Source organism: Pseudonaja textilis, chromosome Z (genome assembly GCF_049901715.1).
Source record: "Pseudonaja textilis isolate UNSWEBS1 chromosome Z, rPseTex1.2, whole genome shotgun sequence".
Taxonomy (NCBI): domain Eukaryota; kingdom Metazoa; phylum Chordata; class Lepidosauria; order Squamata; family Elapidae; genus Pseudonaja; species Pseudonaja textilis.
This window is the reverse complement of record NC_142008.1, coordinates 99330060-99350607: the sequence shown is the minus strand read 5'-3', so window position 1 is coordinate 99350607 and position 20548 is coordinate 99330060. Positions and strand designations below refer to the sequence as shown.

The following is a 20548-nucleotide window of genomic DNA, read 5'->3' as shown; positions in this document are numbered from 1 at the left end:
TATAGGTACCTTGTTTCCCACATTAATCTATTACTAAAACTAAAATCTTGGACATGATTTCTTATACCTCATAAGTTTAGTTGTGGGCCCTGCTGAAGCCTGAAAATTTTCTGAAATCCAGAATCATTTATCTCACATAGAAGCTAACAATTACTTTTCTAAGAGAAGAGCTTCCTATTGGATAGCTAATTTGCGTTGCTAAACTAATAGTGCACAAATCAACATTTTTTAAATCCCCAACTAAGCAAAAAAGTAATTTTAGGTGGTTCTTTTGGACAGTGGAATAGGAAATGAAAACTGAAATCCTAGGACTGCTTTCGCTAAATAGCCTCCCATAGTTCCCTATCAGGACGCTGCCATTGTGGTGGGAAGGAAAAGGCTTGAGGGGATTCTTTGTATGGGGTTTCATTTGCTTTGTTTTGCTGTATCTTGTGGGAAATAGGAAGGGAAGAAGTAATATGCCTTGGGTCATATTAGGGAGGGGGAGAAGAATGTGCTTTGAGCCATCTGCTTTATCTTTCCATTTTCTGAGAAAATGAAACCAAAGTGCCCAGGAGCTGACAGTTATCACCTTCTCTATCTGAGGTTCTCAAAACATCTTCCCACCTTGGGATTGGCTCCGTGTTGAACTGGACATTGGGAGGGGCTTTGCTTGTAGTGGTTTAAGCTAACACTTTGAACGGGGAAACATCAGGTCCTCCCCACATCTCCTTTGCCATCACTGTTTTTCAATAGAAGTTCCTTTTGAAATGATAATTATTTCAAGAGTTCTGCTTTCTTGAGAAGACTGGAGAGGCATATTCTGTTACTTTTTGTTACCCTAGGCATGCTTCTTTACCTTGTCCCTTGGAATGCTGGTATTATAACTCAGAAGGTTGAGAGATACCTGCCACGATTCAGTAATTATTAGCATACTGCTTAGTGCAAGAAGTTCTTGCAACAGGCCATATTCACCAGGAATTCCTGGTGAAGAAAACTACAGATAATCCTCAATTTACTTAGTGGATGGCTTAGTGACACCCTGAAGTTACACTGGACGGGGACACAAACACACACACACACACACTCATGTTACTTATAATCTAGTTCTGATAGCCACCTCTCACAGTCACATGACCACAATTTGGGTGCTCAATAACTATTCTTCATTTATAGTTTGAGGGTCCCTTAGTCATGGTGCAATTTATTGTGCTTTCACTGAAAACTAGCAATTACTTCCAGTTTCAGTCAAAAACACTCCATAGTGACCAATAGGTTTGCTTTATAACTGTAGCATTTGTTTAACAACTGCTACAAAAAGGTAATAAAATGGGCCAATCATGTGGTGACCTGTTTATAACTGTTATGAGCAGGCATCATTACAGTCGTAAATGTAAGACTACTGATAAATAATCTGTATTATATCAAGCTAGTGTGTGGGATTTGATGATGGTGGTAGGGAATTGGTGCAAATGCTACCAAATAATAGCAGCCATTGAGAAGGTTGTTCTGTAGAATTTAATATTGTATGACTTAAGACTACAGCCTGTGACTCCAGAAGCTCGAAATCCAAGTACTGCAGATATTTTAATTTGAGAATCTACAAATAAAATCATATATTTTCTGCTAGTCCTGATTCTAGAAATTTCAGGCATTCATATACCTACTGATTTTACTGTAATATGTGCAGCATTATTTTAGTTGCATATGTACTTATATGAAGCTAACATAGTACAGTAACCATTGATGGAGCTGACAATCTTTATGTTAAGTGGAATCTTGAAAAGTTCTAACTTTGGCTAACTTTGGTTAGTTTGGGAGCAGGCATCCATTTCATTGTCAGATTGACACATTGGTTATGAAGTTGGAATGCTTTCGTTTAAATAATATTTGTCTCTTACATTGGCTTGGTTTGTGTTCTAAAATGAATATTTTAAAATATTCTGATTACTGACTATTGGCATCTCAGAAGGACACATATATATGTGCTACATATAATACATCTGAATGTTTATGTCTGATGGGTATGGAATTTTAACTGCTGCCTTCCTAAGATAATGGTGTTGCCTTGCCGGTTGATATTGAGGCTGGTAGGGTTGCTGTATTTTCACTGTATTGATAAGGTATATGTGTGACATTAAAAGAAGACCTTTTGTAAAGGAAAGAATTTCCCACTTGTCTTCTGCTGTAAATTAAGATATTTGGTGGCATATTTAATTATATTAATAATTGACTCAAATTCTTAAAATCTCAAAAAAACAATTCTTCATTCTTGTGGATGTATTTTGAAGTGTTTTACTTCTTTAGCTGTTGACTCACTGCTTTTGCCTTCTCTCTGTTCAGTCTGATTCTTTCTATTTTGGAACTAAATATCTCCCCAGGAAGGCTATATTATTTGAGCATCATCTAGTTGTCTTCAGTTCAGAACAGTCAGAAGCAGTGCTATTAAACTTTGCTTGCTATTTTTATAGAGAACTTCCAAAATATTGCCTCAGTGTCATTTTAGCACTCTCATGTGTGTACTTTATCTTACTCTAATATACAGTGGCCCAGTACCAATTAATAAAGCTGTGGCAATTCTTTTTTTTTAATTGTAACTATTTTTCTTCTTTATTCATTAAGTCAGTGTTCTTTTTCTCCTGCCCCTAGTTTTCTTAGAGCTTGATTTTCAAAATATTTGTCCTATTTTTCCCTGTATACATTTTCATTAAATTATATGCACAGTTTTTACAATTATTTTTATTGGTTGAGGTTTATGTTGCAGTTAATTAGTTTGCATTTTTCCACTTTTTTCTATTTTTAAAATCTAACACCTTTCTCTTTTGTTCAAGGTTTGATATTTCAGGTGACATTGCTGTCTCTGGTGTGGGTGTCTCCCTGATCCGTTTCCATTTCTGTCTGCTAATATTCTATGGACCCAGCTGACCAGGTGCAGAAGGTATTAAGGCTTTCTTGGTTTTTTGTTTTTTTTTGCTTCAGATTTTATATATACAGATACAAAATATAGACCTTGCACTGCAGTGACTCAAGTTAAAAATGTAATTTAAAATATGGCAGCATTTCCTCCTATACTCTTACACAATAACTTTCATGTCTTAGGATATATGCTAAATTATAATTGTGCAGAACAAGATACAGTACGTCTAAAATCTTACTGCATAGTACATGTTGAAAAGAAATGTTTTTTAAATAAAATTTATATTGGAGGAGTTAGCCTTGTGTTGATTTTTCTCCCAAATGTTCTAGGCAACATATTGTAGCTTGAACTTTGGCAAAACTCCATAGGAGAAGAACATGATGCTGCCAACTGTTAAATTTTCCCTCCATTCCCTTGTTATTGAAATTTGAAATGTAGCTAAATTTACTGATAGAAGTTTAAAACTGCAAAGTCTTGTAAGAAAGAAGATAGTGATTGTCTGTGTTTTACATGATTTCATGTTATACCAGGGCCTTGTTTTGTGTAACTGGTGCTACATACCTTTTTATTGTATATATATGTCAAAAATCCGAAGGAATGAGAAAGCAAATTTTCAGGCTAACAAATATTATTAAAAGGCATAAGGTTTTGCAAACTATAGCTTATTTTTTCAGATGTATGTCTTCAAATATGCTTGCATTCATATTTATGGATTACAAGTTCAACTGCACTTCTGTATTTAAGTAAGGCCCATAGGACTCTGAATAGAGATGTATAGAATTGCATTGATAATTCGATGAAGGCACACTTTTCTTCTCATTTTTCTGGACCAAGTAATATTTTTCAACACAGTTGAAGATATGCTTTTTAGATGACTAGAATACGTTGTATCAGTAACTTGTTTCAGTATTGAAGTTGGTTCTTGAAATCCTTACCCTCAATATTGAGGAACCAAAACCACCTAATGTCATTTTAAAGATCTTGCAAATGGTTTTTAGATTAAGGGTAAATATTTGAATATTGAATTCAGTGCATCTAATATTTGATACAAATGTGGAGAACTGCATAGCTGCTGCTATAGCCATGGGGCGGGGGCGGGAGGGAAGGGTCTCTTTTACTTATCTTACATCTAGCCCTCTGAATAATGAATACCATGGATATGCTGTAATAGAAACATATTTCTGCATGCAGAAGGTGTATGTACAATATACAATTTAAACAAAATGATTCGCTTGAGATCTGCATATGTGGGATTGATTGGGGTAGATTGCAAGGGCGACTCTGAAATATAATGTTATGATACTTTATCCTTTTATTAAATTTTAGTAACAAATTGTTGCTGGAACTTTGCATTTTGATATGGCCCAAGGGCTAATCAATAAAGACTTATTATTATTGTTGTTATTGTTATTGCTATTATAATATACAAGTCGGGATTTTACCATTATAATTTATAGTATATTATTTAATTTGAATCTGTAATCCAAAACTGTGTTATGTTTTGGATATATTAAAAATATGCTGATCACACACATGCCGAATCTCCTATTAAAGCAGGGCAGTCCCCCAGTTCTGGTAAGTACATTTTCACACATTAGTATTTTCTTAAGACAAACTCCTGAGAAAAAACTTATTGTTCAGTGAACACAGTTCATGTAATACCCCGAGAATAATATCTTTTCTTATATGAAATTTCAAGGCTTTTTATTTAAAAAAACAACAACACAACATTGAAAAATAGTGCTAATATAGTTGAATAACAGAAATAAAGATTATGGATAAAGCAGGGAGATGTTGTTTTATAAAAAGAATCAGGTCAAAGTGAAAGAAAGCATGCCAAAAGAATATAAACTCTGAAGAACTAAAGACGACAAAACAGTAATAGGACCAGATTTAAGAGTGCTTTTGTGAATGCAGTTATGAACGCTTGTTTAATTAAAATGAAAGCAAGGACTAAACCTTAGCAGAAGTTTTTGTTTTCTCCCAAGGTCATTAAAAATACAAAGATTTTGTTCATTGCTAGGTGTATTAATGCACGGAAAGGCGATATAAGTTACAAAGTTTATAATAGCAACCAAATAGAACACAATGTTTTCACTTTTGTCATAATGTATATTCTGCTGTACAGAAAATCTATAGCATATATTTTATTAACAAAATTACAATGGGTCACTGAAAAATGAGTTTAAATATGTATGAACAAAGTATTAAAATATATAATTTCATACACAATCTAATAAAATCATTGATAATGTCAATTCAGCATAAAGATCTTAAAATTGAACTTTTGATCTAAATTAGAATAAATGAAGCCATATATATATGTGTGTGTGTGTGTTTGTGTTTTCTTAAGTTTTCGCGGGTACTTACATGTATGGCATTCAGCTTTGTTCGGGTATTTTCCCACATCATTGTAGTTGTCCTTTTTTTTTTTTTTGAAACAAATTTTATTGATTTTAACAAGAAACAAACAAGACAAAACATCATTAAACACTAAAAACATAAAACCGCTTTCCATCATAGATCTTTACAAAGCAGGTAACACATTATTTTATATCGCATTTTTCTGATTTATCTCATTTCGATGTAGACACATAAATTCCCTTTAACAGATTTCACATTATTTCTCTTTACTCTTATTCAATAACGTTTCTTTTCTAGTTTATCTGCTATTCAATCATCACACTTACATTTTCCTCTGACTTATTTTTGTTTTTGTTTTTTAAAAAACAAATTTTGTTAACTTTACAAAACATACAAACAGTCAAGGCATATTAACATAAAGAATCTTTCTGGAAGAACCAATAAAACGTGCCAAATGTAATATGTGCATTTACATTATCTGCTCATCTTCATATCCTATCCCAATTTCTCCTTTTCTTTCTGTTGTCCAGATTATATTTCTTACTAATCAAAATTTTTGCCTTTTAAAAAAAACAATAGACAAAACATACATAACATAGAACATAAAAAACCTCATTTCTGAAAGCTGCTTAATCCCGGGTTAAAACTCTTCGCACAGACACAAATTCAAAAACAATATTTACTTTATATGCCAATCCATATCTTATTACCATTTTCAATTTTCTGTATAACTTCTTCCCTCTTTTATCTTTCTTAATTATATTTTGTTTATCTTATCTCAATAAAATTCATAGTACTTAACATTTTTTGTCTGTTCTTTTACAGTTATCCATTCATCTTTTTTCTTTAAATATACTTCTCCTGTACACTAATTGGAGTACCACCTTTAACTCTTTTCCCTAACTTCACGATACTTAATATAACACTTAAATTATATTGAGATTCTGGTTAGTACATTCTAAAATTACACAAAAAACTTTATAAGAAAAGCAAATAGGCTAAAATTACAAAATGTAAGCCTATAACCCACCAGAAATACCATAAAAGAGCAAATCATACATACTAATACACATTCTACTCTGAATACACATAGAAAAACACACTTTTATGTACCTTCCAGAATCCCTTTTTCAATTAGATCTTTCTCTTCAGGATGGCATTGCTTTTGGATGAATTAAAAACTCAATACCAAAAATATAAGAAAGAAGAGCAAGATAGAAAAGATTCTTTGGGCACTCTTTTTCAATTTCTAGAAATGGCGGTACGCACTTATGAAAAATTGACTACGCAGCAGGATGACTGGAACAAAGAAGAAGAAGAAGCCATTTTGGATGAGCAATGGGTTTACTTTGGGGAGGAGGAGGAAGAGGAAAAGAAAAAGGGGATTTTAAGGGTAGAGAAAACAATCCAAAAAGAGAAAAATGAGATGAAAGCTGGATATAAGGTTAGAAAACAACAGAAAGTGAGTAAGCAAAAGAAGAAAAGGGAGGAGGAGAGACAAGGGGGTAAAAAAGGCAAGGAGAAAAACAAACAAGTGAGAAAGGAGGGGATGAAAACCGTTAATGCTGGGAAGCAAGATTCTAAGAAACAAAATCTATTTAGAGACAATGGGTAAATTTCTTCAAAAACAACCACCCAAGTATTTTTAATCAAGAGTAATTCCAAAAGAATTCCAAAGTCACTAAAAAATCCAAATAACTGTTTCTTTCAATAGTTTTTTTTTTACCTTCTTCAATTTCTCTTTGTGGGGTTACTGATTGATCAAAAGGTTCCCATTAAAAATGTATCTTTCTCTAAAATTCTAGGCAGTCTCCTCCTTTTTCAAGCTCTGCTCCAAAAAGTTTTTTTTCCTCCCTCCCACTTACAACAACAATTTCCCTTTAAACGCTCAGAAATCCATACCTCCAATGCGGGTTTTCCAATTTCTGAGGGTGTTAAGTCCAAAGTCCAAAGTCCTTTCTCTGATAATTTTCAAGTTAAAATACCTTCGGTGCCCAATGTATTTTCCAGTTCTGCATTTAATGTTTCTGTGGGCTGGGAGAGTAAGTAGAAAAAAAAAAGGTTTCCCTTAGCAGCTTTCTCCGCCGCTCCTCTCTTCTTAGGAATACAATGTATCTTTCAGGCAATAAGCAATTCCACTCCAGGGTTTTAGGAGCTGTTATTTTCCCGGCACAGCCAACACTTTCACTTTTGGATCTTCCTTCTCCTTCTTCCTCCAGCGCAATCTTTTCCAGCTGCCAGCTTCTTTGTGGCGGCCATCACTGACCGCCGCTGCACCGCCTTGAGAAAAGGAGGTTAAGCTGGGTGAGGAGGGGGTCTGCGGCACCCCCAAACCCCTTCCCAGATCCTCCCTATCTTCGGCTGCCTCTACAGGGCAGCCTTATCCTCCAAATCCATCTGGATCGGAGGCACCAAGACGGCGAGCACAGCAGGGATCGCGGAGAAACGCAAATCCCTGCTGTCACCGAAGTCTGGCAACCCAGAAGTTCCTGTAGTTGTGCTTTTAAAATTGTAGCAACGTTTCGGCAGAATCTCATCTGCCATCATCAGATGGACACAACCAGAAGCCTGATGATGGCAGAGGAGATTCTGCCGAAACGTTGCTATAACTTTAAAAGCATAACTACAATGACGTGGGAAAATACCCGAACAAAGCTGAATGCCATACATGTAAGTACCCGCGAAAACTTAAGAAAAAACACACACACACACACACATATAAAATCTTTTTCAACAAAATTTATTCAGTTTACATTTTAAATATTTTATTTACAATATAGTAAAGAATGCAAAATGCATCTAACCTTGTTTAATTAACTGAGCTAGGAAACTGAAAGTGCATACTAATCATTCATTTTGCCTTGTGAAAATACATTGAAGCTCTCATCTATATTTTTATAATATTGATATCTTTTATTAGCTTTTGTATTAGATGGTTTTCCAACATATTTGCCACCATATGGAGGTACTGAAATTCTTCCCTGTGTTCCACACAGACTACCTCTATGACTGCAATTAATAAAACCATCTAAGAACTATACATATCATTTGAATTATCAAAAGTTTAATAAAGTTAAGGTTGGAATTTAATATTCTCAGTTGCAATTTGTCTTACTTTAATAAAGACTGTAGTCCCAAATAGTTGGATCTTTACAAGATCATCATATATGTATCTATTACTTTACATTCCCTCCATTACATGATGTTTACACTAGAATTTATCACGTTACATTTCATTGCTATTAAGTAACATTTATAAAATGTTTTCCATAAATTTTCCTTGATTTTTGCTAAAACCAGTTTCCTTCTTTTAATGGCAGTTGGATAAGCATAAATCATATGTTTTATATTTAATTCCTATATTGTTATCAACTCATTCTAAAGCTATGTCTTCAGAATGTTGTAATTTTGTTTTCCCTTTCTCTTCTTAGATGATGGATTTAGCCGAATTTCAGATTTAGTCATAGCTTTAGTCAATTGTATTCTAACAGCTTGGATTGTAACTAAGTGCAAACTTGATGTATTTGAAACCATGAATGAGCCAAATTCCCTGTATTTATTTCTAATTATTTTCTAAAGAAGTCCTTCATGTATTTTTTTTTAAATGGGCCTGTTTTTTCCCCAAATTCTGATACTGTTTAATTTTACTCATCATAGAAGGCATGCTGAAATATGAAGGTTGAAATAATGATTTTGTGGATTTAATTTAGGGAACCATATTTTAAATTTTTTTACATGCTTAGAACTTTTGAATATCTTTCATTTTTAATGAACATCCCTGGCAAAAGGAAATTCCTTAATTTTTGCTGGTGCTATATGTATACACTCTATCTTTTGCCACAGGGCTAATTCTTCTGAATTTATCAAGCCAAAAATGTTATTGATGGAGTTCTTAATGCTCTTAGCTTGGTTGCAGATATTTCATTACCCAGCTAGGTAACTTTATCAATTTCATTGAGTAATGAAATGTTTGCAAGCAAACAGCTAGCTCATAGAGTACCACAAACTTCACAGTTTAGTCCTGAGCTACAAATATTCTCTGTGTTGGAATGTTATTGATGTGATAAGCATCATAATAAAATTTAATACTGGAATGAAGGGCATCTTTATTAGTGTTTTACAGAGAATCTTTAATAATCCAAGATGTTTGGGAGGAACTTGATAAGTAGACAGAAATACCAAATCTGAACTAAACATCTGACAGATATGCGGAAAACAATAATAATTTTGTTGCATTTATTAATAGAGTTTTTTCAGATATATACAGTATGTAGAAATCATTTGGAAAAGATATAAGAAGCAAAGAAATGGAGGCATTTTACTGCTACTTTAGTACCAAGCTATGACAACTTTGACCACTCTGTCATTTTCCTAACTGAATAATTAATTAATGGATTGCACCGATAAATTCTACAGGAGCATGTCAGGGTAATTGTCTTGAGAGGTAAACTTGAAACAAATGTGACTCCTTCGGCATGACAATAATCCTAAACACACAAATTCATCAAACTGAGTGGATGTAGCAGAAGAAACTGCATTTACAAAAGCCAAAGCAAAACTAACCTTAAGCTAACTGATATCTATGGCATGATTTGAATCGAGCATTTTAAGAAGGACAGTCTAAAGAGAAATGCCAAAATACTGCAGGCATTGTTCAATAGGTGTAAGTACTACTGGCTATTAAAACTTAAGCTTTGCATACTCACAAAAGGCCAGTAAATATTGATTCAGTGTGTTCAGTAAAGAATTGGATTTTGTTGTTGTTTATCTGTTTATTTTCATTAAATTATCAGAAACTCTTTATTAATAGGTTTTATATAGGAATCAGTCCATACTATAGGTCAGAATATTGCCAATATTGCCAAATATTGTCATAATATAGGATTACAAATAGTTAAAGGTTTCATAAACTTATTTTCATTATTATAGGGACAATGGAAGAATTAGAATTTCCCAATAAGCAATTGTAAGTAAATCAAACTTGGCAGTTGATACATAAATGACCTTAGCTGTCCATGATCTTGTTATCCAGCTTTTCCTATTTTCTTAGAAAATACGTACTGACTAGAACTTGTCCATTTTAAGTGGTTTTATTCACAGTTTTGGAGTGGTTTTGTAAATTTTACACAAGTCCATCTATGGTAGATGAGCTTTTATGTAAGTACACAGTATATTGCTTTTATGATACTATGATATTATCTATGCAGTTCCTAGCTGTAATTCAGCTGCAATGATATGCCATAAATAACAGTATTGGAAATGTTTTGCTTACAGGAAAATACATATATGAGGTAGGTTTATCATTAAGATAAGTTAAGAATTTTGTCTAAAGACCACATTTGTTTTCAAGCAGCTGGTGACATAATTCAAATATCTTATTATTACTTCTTCATACCTCTGAAATACTATGCTTTGTTTTTGGAAGACATGATGTCTTAGAGATCTTCTAACCAGGAAACTGTTACTCTCCTAGATGCTTGGTATGTTCCAGCAATGTATTTGTCCTATCTCTTCTTCTGCAAAGACTTAAAACCATTTCAAAAGTCCAGTGGTGCAGAGTATCTTGTATATCTTGCATCTTTCTCAGTCATGTTCATTGCGGCTTCTTCCTTTGTTAGATTGCCTTCTTTATGAAATGCTGTTTCTACTATTGGTTTCTATTGTAGAGTCTCCTTCCTTTAAATAGATAAAACTTGATTTTCTCTTACAAGTTAAAATGTGAGCATATATTCTTCCAGTCTTCTGATTTCTTTTTCAAGGGATATTGCAAATATATGCCTGAGTGTTCTAAAATAGGAACACAAATGTGCTACAAGCTTTGTAACTCATACTGCTGTTTATTCATTGGTTTTGTAAAGTCACATCATTTTAAAGGCTTATACTTTCTCTTGTTTTTTTTTCTCAGGGTATATACATTTATGATTTAAATCATTTATTTATTAAGAAAATGGTTACTTTGCTATACTGCTCCCTGAACCCTCCCGCCCATTTATTTAGAAGTTCTTTGTAGTTTGGAGCCTGGGAATTTGGAGATTTCCAGCTATGAATCCACATATAAGGAAAAATAAACCAAAGTGCTTTTGGCATACTGACGACCAGTATCTTCAACTGATCTTTCCTAGTTACTTTGTTAGATGTTAAATAATGTGGAGGCAAGATAGAGCCTTGAAGATAGAACCTCACAAGTTGTTTCACAAAGTATAGAGAAAATTGTCTTTTGTTTTCTGTTTACACCCAGAAAGATAAATACAGAAAAACTGAAGACCTCCCATATATTCGTACAATGTAACAGGTCCTGGTCAAAAGCTGCTAAAATTTCCAGAATCCTTTCTTATCTGGTTTTGTTTTTCAACAACATATTCAAGGGCACATCTGCTTGCCATATTCAAATCTAAACTGAAACTGGGAAAGATCAAGATAATCTCTTCATCTGAGAGCAGCAGCTGGAGCGATACATTTTTACCTTGACTAAGTATCAACTATTGGACACTAGCCAATAGTTATTAATACCAGTTGAGAGTCAAGCAACCATTTTCCTAAATAAGGACTTTCCTTCCTCCTCCTTTAGGATTGTGAGAATTGTACCCGCAAAGGAGAATAATTGGAGTGGTCATTAGAAGATAGAATCTGTAGGTAGTCTTATGAACCAATCTGATGAGCAATCTAACAGGTAAATAGTGACATGAAGAGACCAAGAACTGTATCTTCTGTCTGCAGAATAAGCAGTGAACTGAAGGAGATTCTCTTGCTGTTGAAATAGTTGCATAAAAGTTGAGCATATTGCTATCCACATCCTGTAAATGTTGCTGAATTAGGCCAGAGTTTCTATCCATAGCAGCTCAAGGCCTGAAAGCTTACAACTATCGGGTCTTGATGGAACTAGCTGGATACTGTTTGTCTTTAGTATCTGGGTGTTGCCTCTGAACTTTCAAGTTCCTTTAGTTATTGTGCCTAATAGTTGTTGATTGACTTGTTTGTCAATGGAAAGGGAGATCAAGTGACAAGCTTCCATTTATTTTGCTTTGCTAGGCTAAGTCTGGGAGGGAAAAAAATACAATTCCTTCTTTGGATGGGCAGCCTTTATCCTGGTTCTGCTTTCAGAAAGAATGTGCAGCAAACTGCTATCCTGCAAACATTTGCTAAACAGACTCATTGCAATAATTCATCCACTTGTGAGGCAGTCCTTGGGGCAAGTTATTAAGCAGCAGATTCTAAAACTATTATAGCTTCAATTATGTTCAGACTCCTAGCATTTCCAAATTTCACCTTTTGGCTATAAGAAGAGGGAAATTCTAAAAAAAGGGTGGGTGGGTGGGTAGGTGGAGTGATGAATTGGAGATTCCAAATATCTCTAGAAAGTTATTTCTTCCCTCTTCACTCAGCCAGATCTCCATAAAGCAAGTCAGTGCTGTCATTCATGATTAAATCTTAGATAAGCATCTTTTATGAGCAGCTGAATTTGAACTTACAAGGCACTGCCTTTAGATTGGTGTCCTGCTTTGACTTCCCAGGTTAGGAGGCCATCTGAAAGGAAGAGAAGCCAGCCTGTATCCTGCCCACTTTTTCATTTCAGGATCTGAATTTCCAGCCTCCCATCAAATCTCTTCCAATCCCCTTTCGTTGATATATGTTCCCCATCTCCTGCTTTATCTCTTAGTCCCAAGCAATTAACAAAATAAAAAATGTAACAGTTCTGTCATTTCTATTTCCCTCTATTTCTTATACATAAAATCCATCCCATCCAAGAAAGTCTTACTGAGGAGGACCTGAGGTTTCTTTTGAAGCAGATGATGGTAACTGTAGAATCTTGAACTGGTCCTATAATGAGAATCGGCAGGGCAATTGTTAGCTTCACAATCTGTCTAAAAATGGTTGCTTGGGAAATATTTCTCAAGTGGTTGAGAACTGGAAGATAGTCAGTGTGGCACTAGTTTTTAAAAAGGCACCTGGAGAGACCCAGGGAATTACAGGCTGGTTAGGTTAGTATGTCCTATATAAATTGCTGGAAAAAGTGTTTCTGAAGAAAAAATCATGGATTCTACAAAAATAAATCCTGTGTGACCAAACCCTTTGAGATTTTGAAAGTGTTTATATACATGTGGATGAAGATAATCTCATCAGAACAGTGTACTTGAATTTCCACAAAGCCTTCAATAAAGTTCCTTGTTGAAACCTGATGGCTTTGAGGAGCAACGTCTATGTTTCTAGGACAATCACTTTCCTTCTACCATGTTTATCTTCTCAACAACAGAAGGAAGGACTGTATTGACTTCCAACCATTTCACCCACCTTCAGATTTGCCCCTTACAAATTTGGTTACCTGCACACCTTGCCTTTAAATTCAGTTATCAGATAGTTTTGTATCTTTCTCCAGCTTTATGTCAATAATTAACATATATAATCTTTTCAAGGCTTGGCTGCATCTTTGTGTTTCCCTCTCTGATATATGTCTGGTATTACTGATATTTCTATACCCAAGAAGGGAATCTTTCTTCAAAGGAGCTTATTCTGTTCTGGGAACATTGCAGCATATCAGTGGGCTAGATCTATTAATTGTTTGAGGCCACTTAAAGCTTTTGAAAGCTTCCTCTGAGATCTATCTGCCCAGAATGTATTAGCCAATGCTATATTTATCTAGTAAACAAACAAATTGATGTAAAATATGCTTCATTTTTACATCTCACTTTTTAAATGTGGCTCTGATGTATTCCTCATTCCATTTTTTATTTTGGCATGCTATAGGCCTGTGATGGTGAACCTATGGCACGCATGCCACAGGTGGCATGCAGAGCCATTTATGCCAGCAGAGGAGCCGCAGGCAAACTTACCTCACTACGCATGCATGAGCCTCACAGCTGTTTTTCGGCCCCCCCAGAGGCTTTAGGAAGGCTTCTGCAGGCGTCTGCAGGTTTTTCTGGCCCAAAACTAGGCCTGTTTCATCACTTCCTGTTTTCCAGAAATACCAGAAGTGACGAAACAGGCTTGGTTTTTGTCCTAAAAAGCCTGCAGAAGCCTTCCTAAAGCCTATGGGAGGCCAAAAAAGGCGTCAAACGAGCTGAAAATCAGCTGTGAGGTGCAATGCAGTAAGGGGGTGGGGGATGGGGGGATTGTACACGCATGTTTAGGGGGCATGGGGGTGAGCATTGCCTTCTGGGTGCTGGCACATGAGCGCGAGCGTGCAAGCATGCGCACAATTTTTGGCACAGGAGCCCAAAAAGATTATAGACAATAGATCAGTGGTTCCCAAACTTTTTCAGTCCACTGCCCCCTTGGTGCTACAAACTCATCCTCAGTGCCCCACATCTAGGGGTGGGATTTAAATTTCTTAATAACTGGTTCCGTGGGCATGGCCTAATTTGTGGGCATGGTTTGGTGGTCATGTGACTGGGTGGGCTTGGCTTGGCGGTCATGTGACTGGCAAACCAAATGTAAGTGGTCCTCGCTTAATGGCTGGTTGCTTAGAAAGTGTTCTAATTTATGACTGACCTCCCCAGAGCTACTTGACCTGTTTTTGGAGTTTTGACAGCCACACACACACACACACACACTCTCTCTCTCTCTCTCTCTCTCTCTCCCTTCTAACCCTGCTGGAGCAGATGGTTCGATTAGATATGTCATTCACTTTCTCCTCCCTCCCTCCCTTTCTTTCTTTTTTCTTTCTTTCTCTCTCTTTCTTTCTGTCCCTTCCTTCCATCCCCCTTTCTTGGTCTATCCTTTTTCGTCTTTTCTCTCTCCCTTTTTCTTTCCCTTTTCTCTTTTCTTTCTTATCTTTTCCTTCTCTCTTTTTCTTTCTCCCTTTCTCTTTTTCTCTCTCTCCCTGGCTCCCTCCCTTGCTCCCTCCCTCCCTATCCCATTCACTTTTTCTTCCCTCCCTCTTTCTTTCTCTCTCATTCCCTCTTTCTCTCTTTTTTCTCTCTCTTTTTCTTTCTCTCTTCCCCCTCTCTTTCTGTCCCTTCCTTCCACTCCCCTTCTTTCTTTGCCTATCCCTTTTCTTCCTTTCTCTTCCTTTCCCTCTCCCTTTTTCTTTCTTTACTTTGTTGTCTGTTCCTTCTCTCTTTCTTTCTCTCTTTCCCTCTCACTTTTTCTCTCTCTCTTTTTCTCGTTCCCTCTCCCCCCCAATCCCTTCCTTAACCTATCTACCTATTTTCTGCTCAGGCAGTCATGGCCTAATCTGACAAAGACCTGGGCTAATCCTGCACCACCCCATTTCCCTTTTCAGAGGCCCCGGCCCTTAATCTCCCCATTTCTTCCCCATGACTGCCTCTTTCGTCATATTACGGCAGTGCCTTTACCTTCCTCCCACGGCTGGCTGCCAGGGAAGGCAAGCCAAGGCTAAGCCATTGTTATCACTGAGCTCCCCGCCAGACCACATTGCCCTTGTCACAAATGCCTGAGCTGCCATGTGTTTTTTTTCTATGCAGCTGGACTTCAGCTGCACTGAAAAAACCCCACAAGGCATCTGGATGCTTTTTGCAATGAAAATTACCGACCTCTGGCTTTGCTTGCTCTGCTTCTCCAATGCATCGCTGTGGCCGTCAGCGATTGTTGCACATGCGCACGATGTCACGCATGCCCAATAAGGACTGACTGGGCAGGGAACAGAGGAGCGGGCAGAGAGGAGCAGGGCCAGCCAGGGGCCCTTTTTACCAGTTCTCCAAACTACCAGGAATGGTAATGAACCAGTAGAATTCCACCCCTGAATTGCACCCTGCGAGGGCCCTCCTCCAGTGCCCCCCTGCCACCTCTTAGCACTCCCAGCTGCCCCCCTTGCCTCTTAGCACCCCCTCTAAGGCATCCCACCCCCCACCAGGGGGAAGTACCACCCACTTTGGGAACCACTGCAATAGATCATAAGTGTTCTGATTGATCAGCTCAACTGTACCCAATCAGTCACTCATGAATGGAGACTTCAGTTCACACTGTTTTCTGTATCAGGTGCCTTTGTGAGCCGTGCCACGTATTAAGATACTGGTCCAGGAGTTCAGAGACCCAGATTTTAGTGTATCCTCTCTCTGTATTTCTCTCAATCAAATCTATTTCAAAGACTGTTGGGGGGAAAATGGAGGGGGCATTATGCCATGCACTTTGAGTTCCTGTGGTAGACTCTTCAACTAAACTGGAGACAAAGATCAAGCCAAAATTAATGTCAGGCAAAAGCAACCAGAACCACGTGTGGAGAGTCCCAACATTATTTTATTGCTAATTAGCATTTCAGTACAGCTCCTATACAAAAGACTGGATATAATTCACAAAAATAAATAAACACTGAAGTTGGTCTTGTCTCAAAGTCTTGACAGCCAAACTAAAGGAGGTCTTCCTGGCTTGTTGCAAGGCCTCTATAAAAGCTTTTTACACAACTGAGAATAAATAAAACCTTTGTCAAATTGCACAAAAATAAAGTCTTCCTTTGTGGTATTATCTACTTGAACTTTGCCAAACAGTTATTTTGGCTTACCATCTACCTGCAGTCAATGATATTATCTCTGTCTTTCCTGCCAAAAGAATACAGTGTTTGAGACAACAGACCTTTTTAAAATATCACTTTATTACTATGAGACTTTTCATATAATAAACTAGATACCATCGTTATTCCTTCTGTTGAATTGCAAAAATTGTGATGAGAATTTTTGCAACTGAAATACTTCAAGTGATCGTTGTGAATTCATTCATCTTGCCCCCCTGCCTTATGATGTTAGTGATGTATATGTTCCTGCTGTGTGGATCTCTTAGAAACTGAGTATTCCAGAAGGGGCAATCTCTAGTCACATATGCAAGGAAGGTTGGATTCTGGTAGCTTCTGAGCAGCCTCTTTCCAGGAGCATACTTGTATGTATAAATCCATAAGTGACCCTTAAAGAATTCCAGTTATAGATAAATAATTAGCTTTACCAATATAGGAAAGGTCTACTAACTATTTACATGCTGTACTTATGTTCTAAATTCCTGGATTGTGGCAAGATGATGTCAAGGAGCACATTTGCCAAGCTATTGGTTCTGTGTCTAATGGATCGGTTATATTATGGCACCTTTAATTTAAAGTAGATAGCTACATATTTAAAGAAAAAAAATTGAGTAGGATGATTAAGATACTAGGGTGGACTGTGAACTATGCATAGCCTAGTGGTCTATGCTGGAAATAGTAGTTGAAGCTTGTTGTCAGTTTGCAAGGAGAATAAAAACACGGCATAAAAATAGGGAATTCTGTTGGCTAATTGACAACAATATAGCAGGGCAGCATTTTGGTTGGAGTTGGAAATTCCAATGTGCCTAAAGCCCTGGCAAACTAGACTAGCACATATTTTTCCAATCCTGATTTTTAGTAATGAAATCTAGAAACATAGACCCATTGAAACGTGACTGCAGAAAAAAAAAAGTGGTTCATCAAGTCTGCCTTTTGAGATTTTTCTTTTAATCATTATTTTTATTTTTTGTGGAACTATACATGTGTTTATCCCAAGCACATTTAAATTCATCTACTGATGATTGACCCACTACTTCTGCTGAAAGTTGATTCCAAGTTTCCACTACTCTTTCTGTGAAATAATACTTTCTAACATTACTTCTGAATTTTCCTTCTGTCAGTTTGAGGCTATGCTTTATGTTCTTGATTTTTGCTTAATATTGAAAATACTGCCTTCTATAATCTGTTCTTTTATCAGTTGAAACAATACAGTGGTAGATATGGAATCTAATATTTTACATTTCTGGGTTTTTTTCATTGTCAGGATCAATTTAAATTTAAAAATATTACCCCAATCAGAATCTGTACTATAATTTAAAATAGTGAAATTACATGGAAAAATCCATACATTGCCCTATCATTTAACTTCCTCTCATTCAAGTTCAAATTGTTTCCCTTATCTCATATGTAAAGGAGGGCTCCTCATATTCTATCTTTCTTTGCAATTACCCTTAATTCTCAATTCCTCGGTGACTTTCCAGCTCATGCTCCCAACTCAGAATGGGCCTAGCATATAAGTTACTTTGAAATCTGAATTTTATTACATTTTTTAAAAACGGACCTATACTGCACTTTCAGAGACTATGAATTGATAGCCTGGTGTCAATGAGGAAGAATAAATGGGTATACTTGTTTACATGTATATGGATCGATGGATGATGAATGTGAAGAACAGAGAAGGTGGGTAAGCCATTGTGTTTGAAATAGCCCTGAGCATTGCACAGTAGGAACACTCTTCTTCCACACCCTATGAGGAGTCCTGGTGGTGCAATGGTTAGAATGCAATATGGCAAGCAAACTCTGCCCACAGACTGGAATTCAATCATAACGGGGCTTAAGGTTGACTCAGCCTTCTATTTTACTGAGGTTGGTAAAATGAGGGCCCAGATAGTTTGGGGCAATACGCTGACATTGTAACCACCCAGAGAGTGCTGTAAAGCAGCGGTCCCCAACCTTTTTTGTACCAGGGACCAGTTTCACGCAGGAACACTTTTTCAAAGACCAGCCAGGGTTATTTATTTATTTATTTATTTTAAAATTATTTTTTATTTTTATTTTATTTACTATTACACTATCAACTCACTAAAATTAACCAATGTTGGAGGATTACTAAAAATGTTATAAATGCAAGACTAGACTCCAATAAAGTCATCATGATTCAGTTGATCATGATCAAACAAAAATATATGTTTGGCAAAAATATATGTTTTCTCCAAAAGTGTTTTGTAAAGTAATAATCCACAATTCAGATTTTACATTTAGGATGGGTTTGATCTCCCATATGGTCTTCAGCTTTTCCACAATCTCAACAATTGTAAGGTGTGTGGGGAATTCAGAGAGTCCTACACATTTTAAAGTTGTTGAGGTTCAGAAATCCAGGCATATAAGGAATTCCGGGGATTCATTCCAAATACCTGGAGAGGCCACTTCTTTCTGTATCTCTCTCGCCCCATTTTGCTGCAACCCATTGGCAAGCAGAGCATTGTCTAGAATTCTTCCAGCTGAAATAAGACTTTCAATTACCTGGGAATAAATCCATATTAAACCAGTCAAACTTTTAGTAGATATTCACTGTGTAGCTTGGCTAAAGCAACATTCTGCCCTGTGTGTTTTAGGATTCTCGTCTCTTTCACTCTCTTCTCTTCTCCTCTCCCAGTTGTTTCGGGTGGTGACTGCCTTGGCCTCCGCCCGGCGCCTTTCATCGCGCACCCTTGTCCTCCCCCGGCTGACAGCTCTGCCGCCGAGCCATGGCCCCGGCACCCCTCCGGCACCCCGGACAAGTGCAGGGCTGCTTTCGGGGGCTCCTGCGAGGGGTCTGGATCGGGATATGAGCCCCTTCATTCTACCCCACTCCAGCTTTTGGCTCACACACCTCTCCCTCGCTTTCGCTCTTGATCCCTTTCCCCAGGCGGAAAGAGGCGCTTTGTGGCAGAGCCGCTGAGGCGAGCTTTCTCCCCACCCCGCGTTCCTTTCTCCCTCAGGCTGCCGACTGGCGCTGCTGAGGGCAGACTTCGAAACAAGATGGCACCCAAGCAAAGCAGGCGGCCCAGTCCAAAATGATCCACGGACTGGTACTGGTCCGGGGACCAGTGGTTGGGGACCCCTGCTGTAAAGCACTACGGAGTGGTATATAAGGCTAAGTGCTAGGTGCTATTTTGGAGAAGTTGTTTTTGTATGGTTGTAAAAGCCAACAGTGAAAAATTAAGGGAGCAAATATGAATCAAATAAGCATTTACTTTTTATGTCAAGTACCAAAGACTTACATTTGTTCCTTGCTTAAGATGTGCTGGTTCTTTTTTAGTACATAATCATCCTTTCTGTCAACAATAAAATACAATGATCATATAGACTCTCAGCTCAGCCTGGTACAGAGACCATCAAGTTGCTTTGCAATTAGGTCCCACTCAGGTTGGCATAAATGCCTCAGATTGAAAGCCTGTATGACTAAAGTATCCGTAATAAATGAGTAAAGTATGTAAGTATAGAGAATATAACTGCATTCTTGATCTAGAGTTTGTTCTGTGAATTTTGTGTCCAGATATAAAATATTGTTCAAATATACGCAATTATTTGCCCTCCAAATGTTTTTGATTGCAGCTCCATCTTTGCTGGTAAACATTATCAATGCTATAGAATTTTAGGGCTGCAATCCAAGTTGCTGTTGGTGACTGGCTTTGACATTGCATATTTAACTATGTTTTTTTAAAACAAGCCAACTTCATTTATAATGCTAAGTTAAAATCAAATAATCACTAAGGTAAAGTCAGATAAACATTATGGCTTAGTTTGGGGCATCAGTTTTTTTGTACTGTATATGTATTAGAATT

The 20548-nt window shown here is 36.9% G+C and overlaps 1 protein-coding gene across 14 annotated transcripts in view; it reads left to right on the top strand.

Moving 5' to 3' along the window:
- SPOP (speckle type BTB/POZ protein) overlaps positions 1 to 20548 on the top strand; it is a 98873-nt gene that overhangs the window by 51596 nt on the left and 26729 nt on the right. For 12 of the 14 annotated variants that reach the window (XM_087918517.1, XM_026710921.2, XM_087918516.1 and 9 more), the window contains one exon: positions 2811 to 2917. The exons of the other annotated variants lie outside the window; for them this stretch is intronic. The gene's annotated coding sequence lies outside the window, so the exon portion shown is untranslated. The remainder of the gene's footprint in view (positions 1 to 2810; positions 2918 to 20548) is intronic. 14 annotated transcript variants of the gene reach the window in all.